The following is a 20409-nucleotide window of genomic DNA, read 5'->3' on the forward strand; positions in this document are numbered from 1 at the left end:
CAAGCCCAGCAAACAGTAGCCACGCCAAGTCCAGAGCAGCCAAACTGCCCAGCCAATCTGCAGACTTGTGAGCTAAATAAATGCTTCAAGTTATTAAGTTTGGGGTTGTTTGTTACGAAGCAAGAGCTAACCATTAGAGTGATACAGAATGGATGGGATTTGAACTTGGGTCTGTCAGACCTGATTCCCAAGTTGCAGATCTTAACCACCGCACCCTACCATTTGCATTCAGATTCTGCTGACATTCAAAGCTTCAAGGTGAACAAAGTGAGGGCTAATGACCTGGGAGTCATCACACCCCCCACCAGCAGCAAGGATGGCTGCCCCGTGCTGTGCCACCTTCAAAAGGCACACTCTCTGAACTTTCAGTCCCGGGATAAAACATTAATAAGGAGGCCCTGCTGGCCGTGGGGATGACAATTACTCTTTGAGATGCCAACTTCAGTTATTTTCCTCATTAGGGATTATTAACCTCATCCTTCTGTGTCTATTGTTGGGACCCGGGAAGGGGCTGCCTTGCAGATCCTGTTCTGCCTCGGTAATTACCCATTATGAGAACCGCGCACCTCTAATGGAAGTCTTCCTGATTTCCAGCATTTACTAAGCACTTTATATTTGCAAACTCCCCAAAACCTCTATTCATCCAATTCTTTAGGTTTGCTTTCTGGATGAATTTAAAAGCCACTTTGATGATATAATCACTATACTTCACGTTAGCACTTTTCTCCACGGTATTAGAATAATTTGTAGATGGTTATCCAATTCACCTCACTGCACCCCTGCGAGCTGGGGGGCGGGAATCCTGGGGAAAAGAAAGAAGTCAGGTTTTTTTTGTTTTTTTTTTTTCCACTCTCTCCGCTTTGCCAAAATTGGAACTTAGATTAAGTTTTCTATTGCTGCATAATAAACTACCACAAATTTCAAGGCTCAACACTACACACACATTTATCCTCTCTCGGTCTCTGTAGGTCAGGGCTCTGGACACGGCGTAGCTGGGTCTGCTTCAGGGTCCCCCCAGGCTACACTCCTGGGGGTGGCGAGGGCTGCAGTTTCAGCAGAGGCTCAGCTGGGGAAAGGGCTGCTTGGAGCTCATTCGGGTTGGTGGCAGAATTCATCTCCTTGGAGTGTTAGGACTGAAGTGTTAGGAGTGTTAGGACTGGGTCTCTGCCTCTCTCTCTCTCTCTCTCTCTCTCTCTCACACACACACACACACACACACTCATACATATACTTTCACATCCAGCCTCTTTTTAAGAAGACAGACCAAAAAGAGTCCTACATTCTCATTTGTTCTATGGAACAGTCTGAACCGAGTGCTGCAATCATGACCATTTTATTTTGCTGTCCCTGACCTGCTCTGGCTGCTCTCCCTTCAAGTCCTTTAATGTCATCCAGGCAGGTCCCACCACTTCCCAGGCACTTTGTAAATACATCAGGTCCAGTCCAGAGCCATGTGGGTTAGAACTTCAAGGTTAGAACTTAAAGTACAGCCGAGCTCAGGCTTGGCGGGGACCTTCCCTGTGGGGGCAGGGGGGCGGCAGGCAGAAAGGCAGCTGTCCCCCCACTCTCCCGGCCTGGGTTGCACACCTCCTCTGGAATGTTGGGACCAGGACGAGGGACACAGAAAGGCCAGTGTGGTTCTCCCCGACTGCCGGTCAGGGCCTCCCAAACCTGGCTCCGTCTCACGGCGGGCAGTGGCGGTCTGCAGGGGACCTCAGTCACCTCCTCCCTGGGGATCCCCTTCATCTCTCGCTGTGGGGACCGCCTTCATTAGGGCCAGCCTTTCTGTATATAGCTCAGCAAGAAAGCTCAGCCACGGGCCCACCCTGAACCCTGCATCCCTGCCACGCCGCGGGGGGCCCACATGCGGACTCCTCCTCCCACCCCAGCACCTCTGCCCTGCCCTCTCCCCGGCTCCCCCCTGCTCGCCTCTGTCTGGGGTGGCGAGGACACCCGGAGGGGCCGAGATGCCAGGGGCCTCCTCCAGGCAGCCCTGTCGTCCACAACGTCCTCTTGGAGCCACGTCATGAAGCTTGGTGGCAGGATCACCCCTGGTTAACTCATGCCCCACCTTGCCCGACATCTTGTTTCTCAGAAGAATTCCTCCCGCATCCCACGGTTTGGTCCACACAGGCTTGGTGGCGTCTGCATTTGTGTGTGTGACACGGGTAGGGGGCTGTTTAGCCTCCTCTTACTGAGTCCGTGGCCTCCTCTGAAGGTGGGACCATGAGCATCCTTTGCTTTCAGCTTCGTCTCTGGAGCAGCAATTCCAAGGCAGCCAACAGCCCGTTCCCCCCACTATGCCCTCGCTCTCCCCAGCTCACAGGCCCAAAGGGGCACGTCAAGCGCTTTTCTCACCTTTCCTTGGAAGAGGTTTGTCCTGCTTGCTGTGCACGAGGCAATTTGTCGCAGGCAAGATCTCGGTGTCCCACCGCTTGCCGGAACTGGCCATTTCCAGAATAAATCCGTCGGTGGCCTCAAGCGAGGGCAAAGCTGGGAAGTCGACTAGAGCCACTAAGTAGCACTTTCACCTGCAAGGCTGGTGGGTTTTGGGGTGCCAGCTGTGCCTGGGACACCGGCTCCTGGGTGGCCCCCAGCCCTGCTGCAGGACCTCTGCACAGTGTGGTTTTTTAAGCCACCATTTATTTCCCTCCTACGGAGGCTGGGCTGTGCCAGGTACCAGGTGCCAGGTGTAGCATCTCTTTGAGTCTTGCTGACTCTGTGAGGCAGGACTCATTTCTCCCATTTTACAGAAAAGGAGACAGAAGTTCTGAGTAACTTTCCCAAAGGTCAACAGAACAGGTAGTAGTGATGGAACCAGGGTCTGAAAGAAGGCCAATTCCAAACTCTATACCCTTGAACACTCTGCCATGTGACCTCCTGGAAGTCTTTGCAGTGAGAGCACAGTGGTAAAGACCTTGGCTCTGGAGTTGAAGCAGCCTTGTGTTTGAATCCCATAGTGGCCACTACCTCACTGTTTTGACTTGAGCTTCCTACACAATCTCCCTGAGCTACCCCCATTTCCTCGTCTATAAAATGAATATCCTGAGAGCACTGTATTCATTGGGCTATTGTGAGGAATAGTGAGACAAAGCGGGCAAAATGCTTCCAGGACCACCACATATGGTTGTTCAAGCTGAGCGCTGCACAACTCCAGGCTGCTGAGCAGTGCGCAACCTCTGCAGCTGTGCTTGGCAGCTCTGTTTTGCACAGTGCCTGGCACAGAGTTTCTGCTCAATAAAAGGAAGCTCTTAATTCCTAGGGGCCATTCACCCGGCAGTGAAGAGGAAGAGGAAAAATATCCCTCTGGCTCTTCTGTCCCTGGGCCCAGGCAGCTGGGAGAAGCTGACTTCTCAGCTGCTCTCACTCCTCCCCAGCTCCCCGAGAGAGCACTTCTCTAGGAGTCCCCAGGAAAAAGCCCTGAAGAGAGGAAGCAGAAGGGGACTGATCAGGCAGTGGGCCATGCTCAAAGAGACCGTGGGTTGCCCAGGCCGGCTGCAGTGGGCTCAGAGGTTCCCAGGCCCTGCCCTGTGCTCGTTAGCCTCTTTCAGAGGATTCAGGGAGAGAAGCCCAGAATGAAGGGGCTGTGGGGACCCTGAGACTTTGGAAGAGAGAATTGCAGTGAGCTGTTTCCTCTGGCAGCAGGAGTCCAGAGTCAGGAGAAAGACAAGTGCTCCCCAAGGCACAGCGGCAGAAGAGAAGGTGAGGCCCTCACCCACCTGCGTGGGGCCACGGGCGGAGCTGAGACAAAGCAGATACAGCACTGTGTGTCGGGGTGGGAAGGCGTAGACGCGTTCTCTGCGTGAGCGAGTGGGAGGCGAAGTTCAATTCACAGTAATGAAAACTTCCTAAGAGACAGAGTGTTCCCCAGGTGATACAATGCCCTTCAAGGTGGTGAGTTCCCTGTCCTTGCAGGTGTGCAAGCAGAGATCCTGAAGAGGAGATTGGTGCATCAGGTGAGCATTTGCCCTAGTGGATTTTCTGAACCTGAGCTTCTCTAATAGCATCATTCTTACCCTCCACCCTCCAACCTACCAAGTCAGCGAATCAGCTGGTGCTCTGAGCAATGCCAGGCCAGTGCAAGTCAAAGGTGAGTGGCAGGTGTCTGTGCTCTCTGAAGCTGCAGGTCAGAGGCCACATAGCACTGCTTGGAGGGGGAGCAGAAGGGTTGGGGGGCAGAGGTGGCCTTGGGCCTGGCTGCACCCAGGCCTGGGCAGTGCCAGCCCCCTCCCTGGGCACCCAGAGCCTTCCTGGGCTTGGAACTCCATGTGCCTTGGCTCTGCCTGAGAAGCACCAGCTCTGGCCAGAAGGGCAGGGTTTAAAGCATCCGGTGCTTGTTCCTGCCACCTGCTCCCAGCCCGCGGCCCCAGCACACAGACCAGTGCAACCAGCTGCACTATTTCATGCATTTATCGTTCATTCATTCATTGGCGTAGACCTCCAATGGCTTCTCAGCATTTAAAATAAAACCAAACCCTCAGGGTGGCCTCCCAGACTGCCCCACCCCCAACCCGTGACCTTGCCCAGCCACCTCCCTCTCCCCGCCACTCTGCCTCCGTCACAGCACACACTACCCCACCACAGGGTCTTCGCCACGCTGTTCCCTCTGCCTGGAATACGCTCTGCCGAGACACCCCCAGGGCCACCTCCCTCACTTTAGTCAGGTCTTTGTTAAAGTGTCAGCTCCCCACAGAGGACCCCCTTTGCCATCCTGTCTAAAAATAAGCACTCTCTGTCCCCTAACTGGCTTTACTTTCCCCCTAGCATGTTTCACCACCAGGCATTCTGTGATATATTAATTTGTTTATTGTCCGGTCTTTATTAAGATGCCCCTCCAGGATGCAGAGACCTGGGTTTCTCCACTGCTGTATCCCGGGCACCTAAACAGGGCCTCTGACACCCAGTAGATGTGCAAAAGTACGTGTTGAATGGATGAGAAGCATTGATTGACTGATTTTCATGAGCTGGCGGCGCAGCCTGGTGGTTAGGAACACGGGCTCTGGAGCTAGACTGCTGGGGGTCAGGTCCCCGCTCAGCTTCTCTGTAGCCATGTGACCTTGGCCAAGTTACTTCCCCCCCTGCACCTGCTTTCCGCATTGGTAAAATGATGATTATAGTATTCTCCTCAAGGGTTGCTTCTCGGATTGAATCAGTTAATTTCTCTATAATACTTTGGACTGTACTTGGCATACAGTAAGTGTTCAATAAAGGTTAGCTCTCAGGCTTCTGTGGTGTTTGAAGGAGATGCAGCTCCCTTGTAGGGTTTGCGGTCTAGTGGGGGAGGTAGATAGGTGTCACAGAATAGCACAGGTGTGTGAGTGACTTGAATTGCAGGAGACGCTGTGGACAACGGGTGTTTGGGACCCCCAGGGAGATATGGTTGGCAGACCTGGCCTTCTCTGTGGGGTTAGCAAGCTCCTCCCTACAGCAGTTTCATCTGATGAGTGAGCTGGGTGGAGAGGTGAGGGAAGAAAGCACAGCACGAGCAAAGGCCCTGGGACAGTGGGGAGGAAGCCCCTTCCACAGGGACTGCACGAGGCCAGCGACTGGAGCGCCAGGAGGGAATCAGGCAAGAGGAGAAGGAAGACATCGGCCGTGCCCTACTGAGACTCTTCCTTCCCTGGGAGCAGGGGAAGCTATGGAAGTGTGGATGGCCCAGGAGATTAACGGGACTGCAGAAGCTGCGGCCTGGACCCCGCGTCAGGCTCCGCACTGAGGGCTGGATCAGGCAGGGAGGGGCGGGGAAGGGTGTCCCTCCAACCCCAGTGCACAGTGAGAATGAAAAAATGCTCGTGAAAAGGAAGGGAGGGAGGAAGGGAGCAAGGAAACTGCTGCTTCTTTCTGTAGAGCATCTACTCATCCCTCAAAGCCCAGCTCAAACGCTGCCTCCTTCTAGAAGTTTCCTTTGACTCTGTCATGTAGAATTGCTCCCCACTGTGTTCCCAAGCACGATGCGAGCAGCCCCGAGCAGCCCCATTAAATCACTGCTTGCCCATAACGATAAAAAGAGCTGGGATTTTCTGAGCACTTCCTGTGTCTGGCACTTGTCCTCTGCATGTCACATCTGCCGGGCTGGCCTTCCCCGGGGTCCCTGCAGCCACCTCACCTGGTTCTCCAACCTCAATACCGCCCTGCTCAGCCCTCTCTCTCGGCTGGGTCCTCTTCTGTCTCTCCAGAATGTAAGTGTCTCCAGGGAGGGTGGGGCCTCTGTCTGGCTTGCTCACCTGTATGTACAGGTGCACATCTGGCCCATGGGAGGTGCTCAGTGAAGATGTTGTGAGCAGCTGAATGACTGACCTGTTGACTCACAGAATCCTCGCTGCAACCTCAGGCAAGTGCCCTCATTGTACAGATGAAAACAGCCCGGAAAGGCTTCAGAACTTGCCCAAAACCAAATAGCTACCGAGTTGCAGAGCAGGTGGGACACCAGGCCTGCCCCCTTCGCCACCAGGCCACACTGCCCTGGGCTAACTGGGTTTGGTATGCGCCCACGTCCCTCACTAGCCAGGGTGGAAGGAAGCGGCGTTCGCTGCTCACAACAGGGCAGTTTAGTGGATTCCGTTTCCTGGTGTCAGGCCGTGGCTTGCCTTGCAGAGTGGAGGCAAGAGCTTCTTGCATGGGTCTCTCTGTACTGGGAGCTCTTGTCGGAGTGTTTCTGGCAGGGCCCTGGGGAGGGTGGGGGCAGGAGAGGCGGGGACAGCGTGGAGTCAGCACTCTGAGGCACGAAGAGGCTAATCACAGATAATCACGGTCCCGAAACCTCATCTGGGGCTACGGGATGGTTACAGCCCAATTATGAGCCAGAACAACTAATGACAGCTGCTGGCTGGGAAGGGTGACAGGCACGACTGCCATTCTCAGCCCCGCCCCCGCCCCAGGCCTCCCTGGGTTGAGCTGCTCCCGCAGAGGGGCCAGCGCCTCAAGGCCTCTTTGCACTTGCAGGCCAGGGCCCCACCAGCTGTAGAAACACAGCCGCAGCAGGGCTGGCAGCGCCCCAAGGGCCAGGAGCCCACTCTCCCCTGGGCTCCACCAAGCAGCCCATGCACCAGAGCCAGCCAGCTGGGCTCTGCCTCACCATGCAGCCGGGGGTCCTCTCTCCCTTCTACACCCAGCCAGGGGACGGGGAGGAAGGGACCCCCATTTCCTGAGCACTCAAGTATGCCGGGGAATTGACTTCGCCCTTGAACATACTAATCCACAGGACAACTCCACAAATCTCCACGTTTAAGATGAGGAAATGGAGGCTCAGAGAGGTTAAGTGACTTGCCCAAAGCCACACAGCTAGTAAGTTCAAAGAATCAGATTCAAATCAGGTCTTTCTGACTCCAAACCCATGTTATTTTCAGGAGCCAAGATTCTGCAACATCCTTAAGGGCCAAGGAACACTCATAGGACCCGGACAGAGCAAAAAAAAATGTCAAAATGAAGAGTCTGAGTCCCCTCTGGATCTGTTCAAACAGCCCAGTTCCTAATGAGACACAGGAGAGAGAGGATGTGTGGACAAAGTGATCCCACGGTCAGGAAATACCTGCCACACTGCACGTGGAGAGGCAGGGTGGAGCCAGTGTCCCCTCTCACCTCGCAGGCACATCAGGGTTCTGACTTTCAGGAGAGCAAGGGGTGGGGGCAGAGATGGGGAGGGGAGGAACTCACTCCCCGGCATTAGCACAACCAAAGGCCTTCAGGCACCTTCTACACTCACAGGTCATTCAGCTGATGGGGCCCTTGAACACCACCTCCTCCAACACCTTTTCAGGATTCCAGCAATCAGCATACTTACACATTACCTTTAAAAATTGTCCCCAAATACTGCCCCAGTCAGCTATCAGCTATCTTCTGTCCTCCCCAGCTACTTTCCCCGTCTTGTAAATGCTGTTTCCCTCTGAGTAACCAAATGCTGGCATTGTGACTGATTGGCCGGCTGGCTCAGAGGACAAGGAGACCAGCGGGTGTACACGCAGTGCAGCCCTCCCCGTGGGCTGGGGACGGGGCTCAGCTGGGGAAGGAAGCCATGGGAACACCCAAACACCCCGAGGAAGCCGGGAGCGGGTCCCCTGGGCAGGCCTGCTCAAGGAAAGGCTATTCCCGATGCAGAGTCTGGAGTATTCTGGAAGCTCCAGGCGAAGCTATACCGTGTGTGAGGTCAGGGGCTGCCTGGGGTGACCTTCAGGGTTTGAAGTAGAGAAGTCAGACTAAAAAGGGGGTGTCTTCAGCTCCAGTGTGAGCTGTTCTGCCGGGGGGGAGTAGCAGAAAGAGAAAGAAAAATCTCTGTCCATCAAGGCCGAGCGTGGGCCCAGGAGAATTAAGGGTGAAATGTATGTACAATGTGGGCCCAGACAGCTCTGGACTCAGGATGAAAGAGAAAGGAAGGGAGGGACAAGGGAGGAAGAGAGGAGGTGACTGGGCCAGGTGGCACAGTGCCTAGTACTTGCCGTCTGCTTTTCAAAAGAGCCATTTCAACAGGACCTCCCGGGGAAGGGAAGTCACTGCATCTTCGAGCCCACCTGGCTTCTGTCACTACGATGCGCACCTGTAGGTAGCTGGTGCTGTGGGATGCTGTCAAAACAGATGACAGAGCAACCACCTGACAGCAAGCAGAGGAGAGAAACGGATCCCACGTGCACCCAAGGCAGCACTCTAAGGAAGAGGAACCCCGCCCACCCCATCCCTGCCTACTCTTCTAGGATGGGCCAGGGGCGGGGCCAGGAGCCCCTGGGGTGGGGGGTTAGGAACGTCCCACCCAAAGGTGTGTCTCCCAACCTGCTCCATGACACCCCGTCCGTCACACATCTCTGGATTCCTCTGCTCTGTTAACTGACCTAAACCAACTGGGTCAGACACAGACGTTGGACTCACTTCCGTAAACACCAGTGAGGTCGCATTGGCAGGGGCTGGGGAGGGCTCCCGTTCTCCTCCCCCAGAACCCGTCTGCTGGGTGGGACGTTACAAAGAAGGCAAGCCTCATACCGAATTCGGTGGCCCGTGCACAGGTGTATCAGCAACTGCCTGCTCTGGAACCCCAGCAAGCTCCAGGTGTCTGTCCTGTTAGACGTTCCTTGCATGAAAGATTAACTCAAGGCAGCGGCAACAGTATCCTAGTGCAGAGCTCTGCTGAGCTTCTAGGGACAGTGAGGCCATTGGCCATGCACGAGGCCAGATGGGAATTTTGAACTTGAGCACTTTCTCCAGGCGATTGCACCACTGGATTCTAAGACCCCATTCCTGCACCTGCGCTGTATCTCCAGTGTTTAGACCACTGGATTCACCAGTGAAAAATCATGTTACGCCCATAATGCAAATGAACAAGCCGTCTGGTGCTGATCGGAAATAAAGACAATTGAAACCCTTGTAGTCGTCCCTGTGCATTGTGGGCTCTTGGTTAGAGTCCTTCCAATGCTGAGCCCTCCTTGGAGTGTGCACAGTGGTCTCGTCTGCTTTATTTAACTCACTCTCCTGGAGTGCCCTACAGTATAGACACAAGATAGGTCACACTGTCTGCCTCAAGTATTTTAAAGTCAATCATAGACAATTTCACACCATTTGAAGGAAACAGCAAGATCTGTAAAGCCCATGACATTGAAAATGGCCTTGGAAGTTGGAGATGTGCCTTCTACCTAAGGAAAGACACGGGCCTGAGGTGCGATATAATGAAAATTCCTTCAGGACTTTGGACTACGACTCTGAACCAGGCTTTTTGCAGGTTCGTTTGAGTTTTGTAGTGTTTTCACGGGCAGTTGTTATGCCAAGAAAAGACTACTCAGAAATTTACTTTGAGTTTACATAACTAGAGCTCAATTTATTAAACTGACAACTTCGTCATCCTAGTTCTGGCTTAAGTTTTTAAGTCCACTTACAAATCTTTTTTCTGCTTGTATCAAGCAGGCAACCACTCTGAGGAGGTCTTTGGATGATAATTTGAACCCATGTACAAATGTGATTAAACACAGCTCAAACAATTTATATCGCATTTGTAAATTGAATGTTCTGCGTGACACTTCCCTTGGATGGGGAGGTGTCTGGAAGGGGGTTTCCAGGGTCCCAGAACTGCTGGGTTTCTTACTCTGGTGCTGGTTCCATGGGCACTGGTTCACTTTGCAACCTCAGGACTTTTCAGAGTATATGGAACACCTCAATAAAATGCTTAAAATCACCTATGTGATTTCCTTTTTGACTCATTTGCCTGTTTTAAACACAATCTCCCTGGGTACTAAACCAATTCTTATACAACCCGTAAATTAAATATATATACAGGGAACCTAAAATTCTCTTAAATGTTTTACTAGTGAGCATAAGCTTAGTATGAATTCAACTTAAACTCACACATCTAAGTTAATTACTCAATTACATTTTAAATTAGAATGATTAGATTCTCACGTTAATAGGCTACATTATTTTAGGATTACAAGTAAGCATATAACGGAAAAATAAAACACTATGGTTTTAATTTCCTGTCTAAAGGTAACCAAAAACTCCTCCTGGAATAAGACGATGCCCACCCACAAAGAGAAAACACTGTCCAGTTAGTTGGGGTTGCTTGGCCCCCACGGGGACCTTAGGAGTCGGTTAGTTGAGGTTGCTCGGGATAGGGAATTTCTCCTAGGCTGTTGGTAGCCTGGGGGGCCTTCCTGAACCGTGTTTACAGGTTCTGTGTCATGGACTTAAGAAGAAAACGAGGGCCAGTCTCCCCAGCCCCCCGGCCCAATTTCCAGGTTCTGATAACACACACACACTCCTTGATCCATCTGCCTGTGCCCACGCCAGGCTGGTCTCCTGCCCGCATTTCTGGTTCCAACTCTGACCATACGCACACATACTCACCCTTTCAACTCTTGGGACTTCCAAAGTGGGTGGATTCCTGCACTCTTGGGTTCCCCTAGATTTAACAACTCTTAAAGGCATTTTTGATGATAACAGATTTAATTTTTGCCTGCTTGGTCACAATATATCAGATCACTTTCCTGAGGTGAGGGGGAAGGGAAGAAAGGAGGAATTTTAACCCTTTAGGGCTTGGGTCAGTTTGCCCTGGCCCCACACAGCTGCTGTGACACCTCCTCTCCGCCGGCTGGAGTCCAGCTCCCCCTGCGATGATCGGGGCCGATGGTCACGCCCGAGCCCCCACCCTTCCGAGGAGCGGGACCCGCTGAACCCAGCCACCCACACGCCACGGACACTGGCTCCTGCACCCTGGCTCATCGCGACAGGCTCTGGATTCTTGTACACAGACGACTGCCCGGCAAGCGCCAGCGAGCTGCCAAGTCCGTGACAACCTGTAGGCCCGTCACAGCTGACGACACCCAGACAGGCCCTCCTCAGCAGACTCATCTCTCGCCTTTCCACGGCAACTTCTATTTTGACCACGCGCTCACATGGATCCTTCTCGTTACTCACTCCTACGGCTTCCAGCGAGACCGGCCCATGCAGGGAGGCGGCTCCGCTACAGTGAAGAAAACAGAAGGCGTCCAATAGCCAGTGTGGCTTTAACCTGAAGAACAGCAACATGTTCATTGAGAGCTTAGTACCTGCTCAATGTTCTGTGTGCACTTGCTCATTTCATCTTGACCAGAGCCCTGGGGAGTCGGTGCAGTGGTCCTTTTCTTGGAGGAGGAAGCTGAAGCACAGAGAGGCTAAGTAATTTGTCCAAGATCACACAGCCAGTGAATAGCAAACCAGGACTGGCACACAGGTGTCTAACTTTAACTGCACCCTTAACCCCTAAAACCATATGCTGTGCAATCAGGGGAGGACTCAGGCTCAGGCCGGGGCCGAGTTGCTGAGGGGAGAAGCCCAGCGAGCCACCAGGCAAAGTGGGGGTTCTCCGGTGTCTCCAGGGAGCAAACACGGCAGAGCAGGAGAAAGGCAAGGAGAAAAGAGTCACCGGGGGAACTGTGTCTTCTCACAGTCGTGAGAGCTCCCGTGTGCCAGGCTCTGCGCTGGGCCCCAACACCCTCATCCTGGTGCCCCTCGACCCTCAAAACTTATACAGTCTTTGAAAAAGTGAAACCCTCCCTAGCTTTCGTTAAAATGCCCCCAACATTGAATATTGCCACGAACAATGAATGAAAGCAAAGGGGGGAGCAGTGCTTTGTTTACCTGCTTTGCACCCCTCACCCTCCCTGAGAGCCCACCCAGGCACCCCCCTCAGCTGGGATCATCCCACTGAATCCTCCCCCAGTGATGCCACAAGACCTGCTCATTCTATAGACGAGGACATTGACGGGCAACCGATGGGGCTGGCGCTCAATGGAGTTTTGTGACCCCAAATCACAGGGTTTCTAATCACTATCTTATACAGCCTGTCGGGTGGCATCAGCCTTTAGCTAAAGAGTCTATTCAGATGACCAAGAAGCCACGTCCCCTGTTTAGTGTCAAGATAGCTATTTTTCAGGTTGTATATATGGAGGAGAACATAGGAAGGGGGAAGGCTGCGGCTCAGAGAGAGTGAGTGACTTACCCAAGGCCACACAGCAAGTCTGTGGTGGCCTCAGGACTAGAACATAGTCCTGTTTGGCTTGGCCTCTCTCCTTCCCACCTCCCATCCCAGCGCACACCCCACACCTCCGAGACAGCCGCCTGGCCTGCTGAATGAGCTCATGCAGACTGGATTCAGACGTGTGTGTTTCGCTTGGCCTGGCATGCTGCTTACTGATTGTTCTAAACCTGCGTGTGGGCTTCTCCACTCCCCCAAGCTTCTATTTCTTTCCACACCCCCAGCGGCTCCCCCTCCCCCTCCCCCCTCCAGCACCCAGCTCACTCAGCAAGCCACACTCAGCAGGTGTTCAACCAAGGCTGCCGAGCGAGTGAGGCATTGGACCATCTGCAGGGGCCAGAGTGGGTGTCAGACTCCCCCACCCCCACCCCAGTGCCAGCTCCAGGGCCCAGCATGGGTGTCCCTCTGCAGGTGAGCCTGATGGCACTCAGGCTGCCGTCCCACTGCGGGTGGGTGGGACTTGCAGGTGGAAGCTGTTCCGAGACCCAGGCTGAGTCTGGAACGCCAGAGGCGTCTCTAGGCCAGGGAGCCCCCCACCCACCGACCTGCAGCAGGGCCCCGAGGTCCCCTTCTCGATCCTGCCAAGCCCCAGAGGGACGAGAGCCCAGGCCCCTCCCCAGCGGGCAGGCTCCTGAGACCTGGCTCCCAGGGGAAGGGAGTTGATAAACTGCTCAAAGGGCCCCATTTTGAATTTAGAAACTGCGGGGAACGTGTTAGCAGCGTAGGCAGCTGGGGAGAAAGAGGAGAAGACGCAGGCTTGGACTCGCTCGCTGGGACAAACTGTGAATCCCTGGCGTCCCTGGGGAGTCTGGCACAGAGCTGGCACCTCCAAGGATTCCCGGTCCTAAGGGCTTCCCCATTTCTGTTGCCCTTTTGGCCTCGTGGTCCCCTAACCTGAGCATGCAGCATTCACATGGGGAGCTGGCCAACTTGCAGATCCCTGGGCCCCCAGCCCCAGAGAGTCTAATCCAGTACATCTTGCATAAGGCCCAGGAATTTGCATTTTTAACCACAAGCCTCCCCAACCCCCACCTCCCACCCCCAAGTGACTTGGTGCAGGTGCAGGTGCAGGTGCAGGTGGTCTTTAAACCACAGGGAAGCACTTCCTTGGGTTTCTGTGCTTGACTAGAAGCAGCCTGGTTGCAAAGCTGGAGACCCACCCTCTTCCCAGAGACCCCTCAGCAGGTCACATGGTTCCAGAGCGTGTCTGGAGACTGAGGCTGGCCCCTGGCGTGGCCTCTCCTAGGCCTGGAGCTGGCCCCCGGCCCCTCCCCTCAAGGGCCAGCTGAGTGGTCAGGACCCCAGGCTGTAGCTGTAGCTCCTAAGAAGGGACAGAAGCAAGAAAGGGCCCTGGAGAGATGGGGAGGAACCTGCGGCAGAGATCTGAGATGCCCTGGCCCCCCGGAGTGGGCGTACCTCGCTGGACAGGACCGGGGACTGGCCATCCCCAATGCTGACTCCTGGGGTGCAGCCCTGTGGGTGACCATCACACCCCCCAGCGCCGGGAGGGCCTGGAGATCAGCTAGCGCCTTCCAGACTGAGGTTCCAGGAGTTTCTGCCTTGACTACTGGGATGCTTTCTGCAAGCACATGCCACGCTGCGGGTCACTACAGCACGACAAGCTCCAGTCTCGGGCTCAGGAAACATGCGCCCCGGCCGGGAAGGACGTCCCACCACTGGGACTCACTTTCCCTGTCTACGGGGAGGAGATTGGGTTAAATCAGGCAAAGCAACAGCTGACTCGCAGGGCCGCCTTGAGCACTGTCTTGAGAAACACCGGGATTTGGGGAAAACAATTGAACACCCACAGACTGTGGGCCTGGTTCTGCTCTAAGCATTTTGCATATATTTATGTAAAATTTAATCTCATTTAAGAACTCATTTAATCCCCCACACCAACACTGTGAAGTAGGCATTCTTATTCTCTCCATTTTACAGATGAGGAAACTGAGGCGCAGAACGATTAAGGGCCTTACCCAGGGATTCACAGTAGGTGGAATCTGAGCCTCTGTAGTCTGGCTCTAGGCTGTGCCTCTGCGCACCCTCAAAACAACACAAAAGCTCGTTATAGCGTGGCAGGGGCGAGAGAGCACACACACCTGTTACCAGTCTTCCTGGCTACATTTCCAGTCTGTGGCTCTGTCACCCACAGACAAGCCCACAGGGAAGAGAAGGGGACAGAGAAGGCTGCCCAGCACGTCATGGAGGATGAGAGCCAGGCTGGACTAGGTCTTTCCGTCTGAGTTCACCAGGACACTTCATGCCTCCCCTGGACTGACTGGCATTTGGGTCCAAATTCAAAGCGAACTGCTCACTATTCCTTGAAAAATATCTGCTCATTCCCACCTCTGCACCTTGTACGTGCTAATCCCTTACTCAAAAATATTTCTCCTTCTTCAGAGTGCATCTCAAATGCCACCCCCTTCACGAAGCTCTTCCAGATTCCCCTCCAGCCAGGCAGAACCTGCCTTTCTCTGGAGCCCCAGGCCAGGCCCTGAGCGCAGCCCCGCCTGGTACCCACCACCAGCAGGGCGTGGGCTGCGGCTGCCCCAGGCCTAATACGTGCTGGGTAGTGGAGTGAGGCATTAAAGGGAATGAATCAAAGGCCTTCAGGGTTCTGGTTCATTCCCCATCTCATTTATTCTACCAAGCTTTTTTCTTAATTGAAAAAGAAAAACAATGAATTCTATACCTGCCTATACAGGTTTAACATCACATTAGTCACGAGAGGGCCCAGGCTATTTTCTCCCGGAGTCTGGTCTGCTGACCAGTTTCCTTTGTCGACCACGTGGGTTTGCTTCTTCATATCGGGCTGTGGAGAATTTGCAGATCTCAGGCCGCAGGGTCTGAACCTCCTGCTGCCCAGCCCTGAGAGTGAGAGGGGGAAGAAGCTATGCAAAATATTCCTCTGCCTGCCGGGACCCTGCAGACTAGCAGACAGGCTGGGCACCAGTGAGCCCGCACCTGCCTGCCCGCCAACGCCAGCAGCAGAGGGCCGTGGCCCAGGCCCTGCAGAGAGGAAGTGTCTGGGGCCGGCTTCGCCCAGCAGTCGGGCGCCTTCTCCATTCCCTTGTTGCTGTTTTCTTTCTCACTTCCCCTTCCTTAGAATAGTCTTCTCTGCGGGGCCTTGCTGGGGAGGGTGGAGAGGGAGACAGGAAAGGTGGGCTTGGAGACCACCAGGCTGAGCCCAGAGAAGCCATCCCAGACAAATGATTGTCCTGGGGCTCAGCCAGCAGAGGGCCAGGTAGTGTCAGCCCTGGTGCATCAGGGAGTGAATGAGTGAGTGAATGGAGCTGTCCCTGGGGATGGGACCTACAGGTATGTGCGTCTCTGCTGGGACCACTGATGTGTTCTTGCTCTTTGCACTTGGCATTTGACAGTCACAAGCTGGGACTTTTCTTTCTTCTCTTTCCTACTTCATCTTCCAACCCCTGATGCAACACTGTGCCCACACATACATACAGGCACACACCGACACACGAGCCACGGACACACACGGTTGTACACACGCAGACCCACCAATAGACTCTGGACAAATAACAGAATAATACAATAATACCTACACACTTCACACAGTAATACACACCCACACACAAGGCAAACAATGGCCCTATCCTTACAGCCCTGCACACACACCTACCCATGCGCAAACATAACCTCACAAATGACACTCATATACACGTATGCAGAATACGTTCACCACGTGCAAACAGAAATACCCACCGCCTTAAGGACACTCCCACAGAATCAGCCGTGTGCTCATCTTACTTCTCTTCCACCTAGGGCTTTGTTTCTCTCCTTTCCCATAGATCTTGCTTTGCAATTCACAAGGTGCTTTCCTTGTTTATTCGCCTGCCCAATCTTTTAGCGGATGTCCTCCGTGCTGGGCACTGCACATACAGATGAGCAGGACTCAGCCTCACCCGCAGGAGGCTCCTAGTTCACTGGAGGAAACAGACACAGAAAGTGACAAACGTAACTGCTGGGATCACTCAAATCAAAAACCGTCTCTCGAGGACCTGCCGTGTGCTAGATCCATGCCGGGCCTGGGGAATACGGAAGCAAGTAAGGGCCAGGCTTTGTGGCCTCGAGGAACCCCAGACGGAAGGAGAGAGAAAGGCAGAGAAACGTGCACTGTCCTGCCCCACTGTGCAAGGAACGGTGGCAGCCCAGAAAAGCGGGTGATTTACTGCTTTGGGAGAGAATCAGGCAGGGTGTCTTAGTACATTCGGGCTGCCATACATGGGGCTATTTATAAACCACAGAAATTTACTGCTCACAGTTCTGGAAGCTGGGGAGTCCAAGACCGAGTTGCCAGCAGATTCAGTGTCTGGTGAGAGCCTGTTCCTTCAGATGCCACTGTCTGTGTGTCCTCACTCGGCAGAAGGGCAAAAGGGCTCCCTCAAACCCCTTGTATAAGAGCACTAACCCATTCGTGAGGGCGGAGCCCCCGCCACCTAATCACTTCCCAAAGGCCACAGTTCTTAATGCCAACACGTTGGGGATTAGATTTCAACATGTGAACTTTGGCGGGACACAAATGCTCAGACCATAGCAGAAAGCTTCATAGAGAAGGTGGCACTGGGCTTTGTAGGATGAAAAGGAGTTCGCTAACAACCGGAAGCAGGTGGACACTTGTTGTAAAACAAATACAGAGACCTCAGAGGGGTCAAACAACACTTGTGTCTGGATTATAATGATGTGCGTGTGTGACGGGGGAGGGGCTCTGAGGCAGAAGAGGAGGCTAAAAAGATAATCTGAGGGCGAGGCGAGAACAACCTCTCCATTTTACATTAAAAGAGGCTGTCTTTTACCCCCGCTCGCCCGGCCTGCCACGAGTCCCACGGCCCTTCTCTCTGAACGAAGCAAGGCTGCTTGCTAGTGGCTAACAGGTTAAAAGCTCCGGCCAGTGGGAGGCATTATTACTGCCTGCATTGATTATTCTCTGAAGCCCAGCTTGGCAGCATTTCTGCCTCCAGTAATGAGCGGCTCAGCAGGCCCAGGCCGGGGCCATTTGGGCCTTTGAGGCTGAGCTGCCCCCGGCCCTGGCCCGTCCCCTGCCTGGCAGCTGGCAGCAGGCCGTGGGCCTCGTCAGCCAGTCTAGAAGCCAGCGCCTCCCCTTGGGGACACCTCGTTCTCCCCGTGCTGTGCGGCTTCTACCAGCGACCACGTGTGCACCCCGGCCGCCCTCCCCCTCCCACGCCAGTTAGCTCTCCTCAGGCAATTAGCGTTTCCCTGCTCCTGCAGGTTTCTCCGCCCTGGTCTGCGGGGGTGGAAGGGGCTGAGTCGTTTTCCTGAAAGGAGTGCTGCTGAGGCCGCGCCTCCCCAGCCAGCCGTGGGGTCTCTGGCAAGCCACGCTCCTCTCCCAGCCTCAGTTTCCTCGGCTGTAAACGGGGATATTAACCCAGCAGGATTACGAGCACGAGGGGCTCACTCCGGCTATGTGGACTTGGACAGGTCTCTTGCCCACTCTGGGCCTCCGTTTCGTCTCCTGTGAAATGTAGGAGTTAAGTCAGACGTCTCCAACTAGCAGTGCTTGAGGGACAACTTCGACCAGCCCAGCCATTTCTTTTCACCAACATCCTGTTTCGAAAAAATTGCGACTCCAAGGCACATCCCAGTTTGGCCCAGGCCTCACCATTCCCTACTGTCTCACCCTCGCGCCCACCCATGGCACCCGAGGGCACTGAGTTTGGGATACCTGGACTGGCTGGTCTCAAAGGCTCCTGAAGCTCCTCTCTATGTGTCTGTGGCTCTGGGTTATGGGATGGGCCAGAGAGATACAGCTGGGCTGGGATGAGGGCCCAGATACCCCCAGGCAGCCCGTCCAGTGCACCCCCTTACCCAGGGTCTTCCTTCCCCACGCCAGGCCGAGCCCGCCTCTTTCTCACCTGCACCTTTGCCCCAGCACCGCCCTGCTCTAACCTGTGCTTGTGTCAGCGGATTTCTCTGAAAAAAACCTGAGCTTGGATCGCGACATCCTTTCACTGGACACCACCACCTTATTTGCCTTAATTCCTTACCCGGCATTCAAGGCCTCTGCTATCTTCCCAGCCTCCTCTCCCATCTCCCCTCCCCCTCTACTTCCTGAGTGCCCCTGTCCCACACCTCCACATCCCTGTCCCTCTGTGCAGGCCGATTCCCCTGCCTGGAGTCCCTTCCCTGCCTCCTCCACTCAGAAACGCCTCTGAGGCCGAGTCCCACATTGCCTCCTCTGGGAAGCTGTCCCTGACTGCCCCAGGTGGAGGCCGAGACTCCCTGCTCTGGACACCCTTGGGCCAGAGCGAATGCCAGTTTCCAGTGGAATGAGTTGTGTAATCGCCTCCTCACGATGCACTCAATAGACACCGATCCCCTCATAGGTGGTCAGTAGGACGTGTTTGTTGTAGGAATAAACAACAGATAAGTGTGTTAAGCATTGCCCTCTCCCACCCTAACTCACTGAAATTGCAAAAGGCAGGAAGATGGACGCACGCGACACCCCACACTTTGGAATAACGATTTCCTTCTTTCCTCCATTTGTAAGAGGTCGAACCACTTACAAAGGCTTTGCCACCCTCACCAACACCCTCTGCAAATAGTACCAGTCTGGGCTGTGTCCTCTCTGTGCTGCCAAGGGGGCCCAGAGATGCCGAGTCTTGCCAGTAGGCCGGGGGCTCCCGAGGTGGTGGGTGTAGGCGGGAGGTGGCAGGTACAGGTGGGAGGTGGCAGGTATAGGCGGGAGGTGGCAGGTACAGGCGGGAGGTGGCAGGTACAGATGGGAGGTGGCAGGTACAGATGGGAGGTGGCAGGTATAGGTGGGAGGTGGCAGGTATAGGCGGGAGGTGGCCAGTGTAGGCAGCCCTGGCCTCCCTGGAAACACTGCTCTCCTCTCCCTCCCTCCGGGGTGGCTGCGGGATCTTTCTCCTCACGCAGCACGAATATGGACCCATCTGGTTGCTTCTCTATGCTTCTCTCTGTCTTTCTGTGTTTCTCTTTTGCCTCAATTATTTATTTCTGTCTTCCGCTCTCCAGGGCTCCACCCTCTGTGTGGCCAGCCTTCGCTTTCTCTCTCCTTCTCTCTCCCTCTTTCTTTTTGTCTCTCAGTCTCTCTCAGTTCCTTTTCCTTGGCCTGAGCCTGTCTGTCCACCCCTCTCCCTAATTAGCCTCCCTTCCCGCTTTGACTCTCCCCCCTGGGTGGTGGGGTGGGCAGCGGACAAGGAGGGAAATGTCTTCTCAGCAGGCAGAAAATGGGCCAATTAAAGCCATGAGGCTGCTCCAGCAACTGAACAAGAAGGAGGCAAAAATAGCCCCAGGCGGGTCGAGCTGGAAAGATAAATAGAGAAAAAAGGGGAGAAAGGGCAAAACAAATGCAGAGTCCAGAGCCACAGAGCGGGTGGCTCCTTTCCGCCCAGACCTGGGGGTTGGACTCTGGCCGCTCCTTGTCGGGGTGTCCCTGCCTCATCCTCTACCCCTGCCCGGCCCTTCCTCCCACCCAGAGGCAGCCTGGAGCCTGCCAGCCCCCTCAGGAGTCCTGAGCTTCCTCCCAAGGGGACCGTCCCCCCTCATACCTCCAGGCTGAGGGGGCAGCTGCCAGACACGTCTGCCGCCTCCCACCAGGTGGCCTGCTGGGGGTGCAGGGAACTGGGAGAGGTGCCCCACCCCTTGGATCCCCAGGAATCCAGGGCCTGACCCAGGCCAGGTGCTCACCAGCTGGGGACAGAAGGGAGAGAGAGTGACAGCAGTGAGTTTAGCAAGCACTGTCCCATGCCCACAGGGCTCACAGGCCAGTGGAGGAGATGGAAAAATAAACTGGCAACTATAGAAGCCTGGTCATGCCAGGGGGCCACTAAACTCACCCTGGGGAGTCTAGAAAGAGTCCCCAACCTGCAGAGTCTGCAAGGGGAGCCTTCGGGGCTGGAGGCTGTCTCTGTTGGAGGAAA

This window comes from Eulemur rufifrons, chromosome 6 (genome assembly GCF_041146395.1).
Source record: "Eulemur rufifrons isolate Redbay chromosome 6, OSU_ERuf_1, whole genome shotgun sequence".
Taxonomy (NCBI): domain Eukaryota; kingdom Metazoa; phylum Chordata; class Mammalia; order Primates; family Lemuridae; genus Eulemur; species Eulemur rufifrons.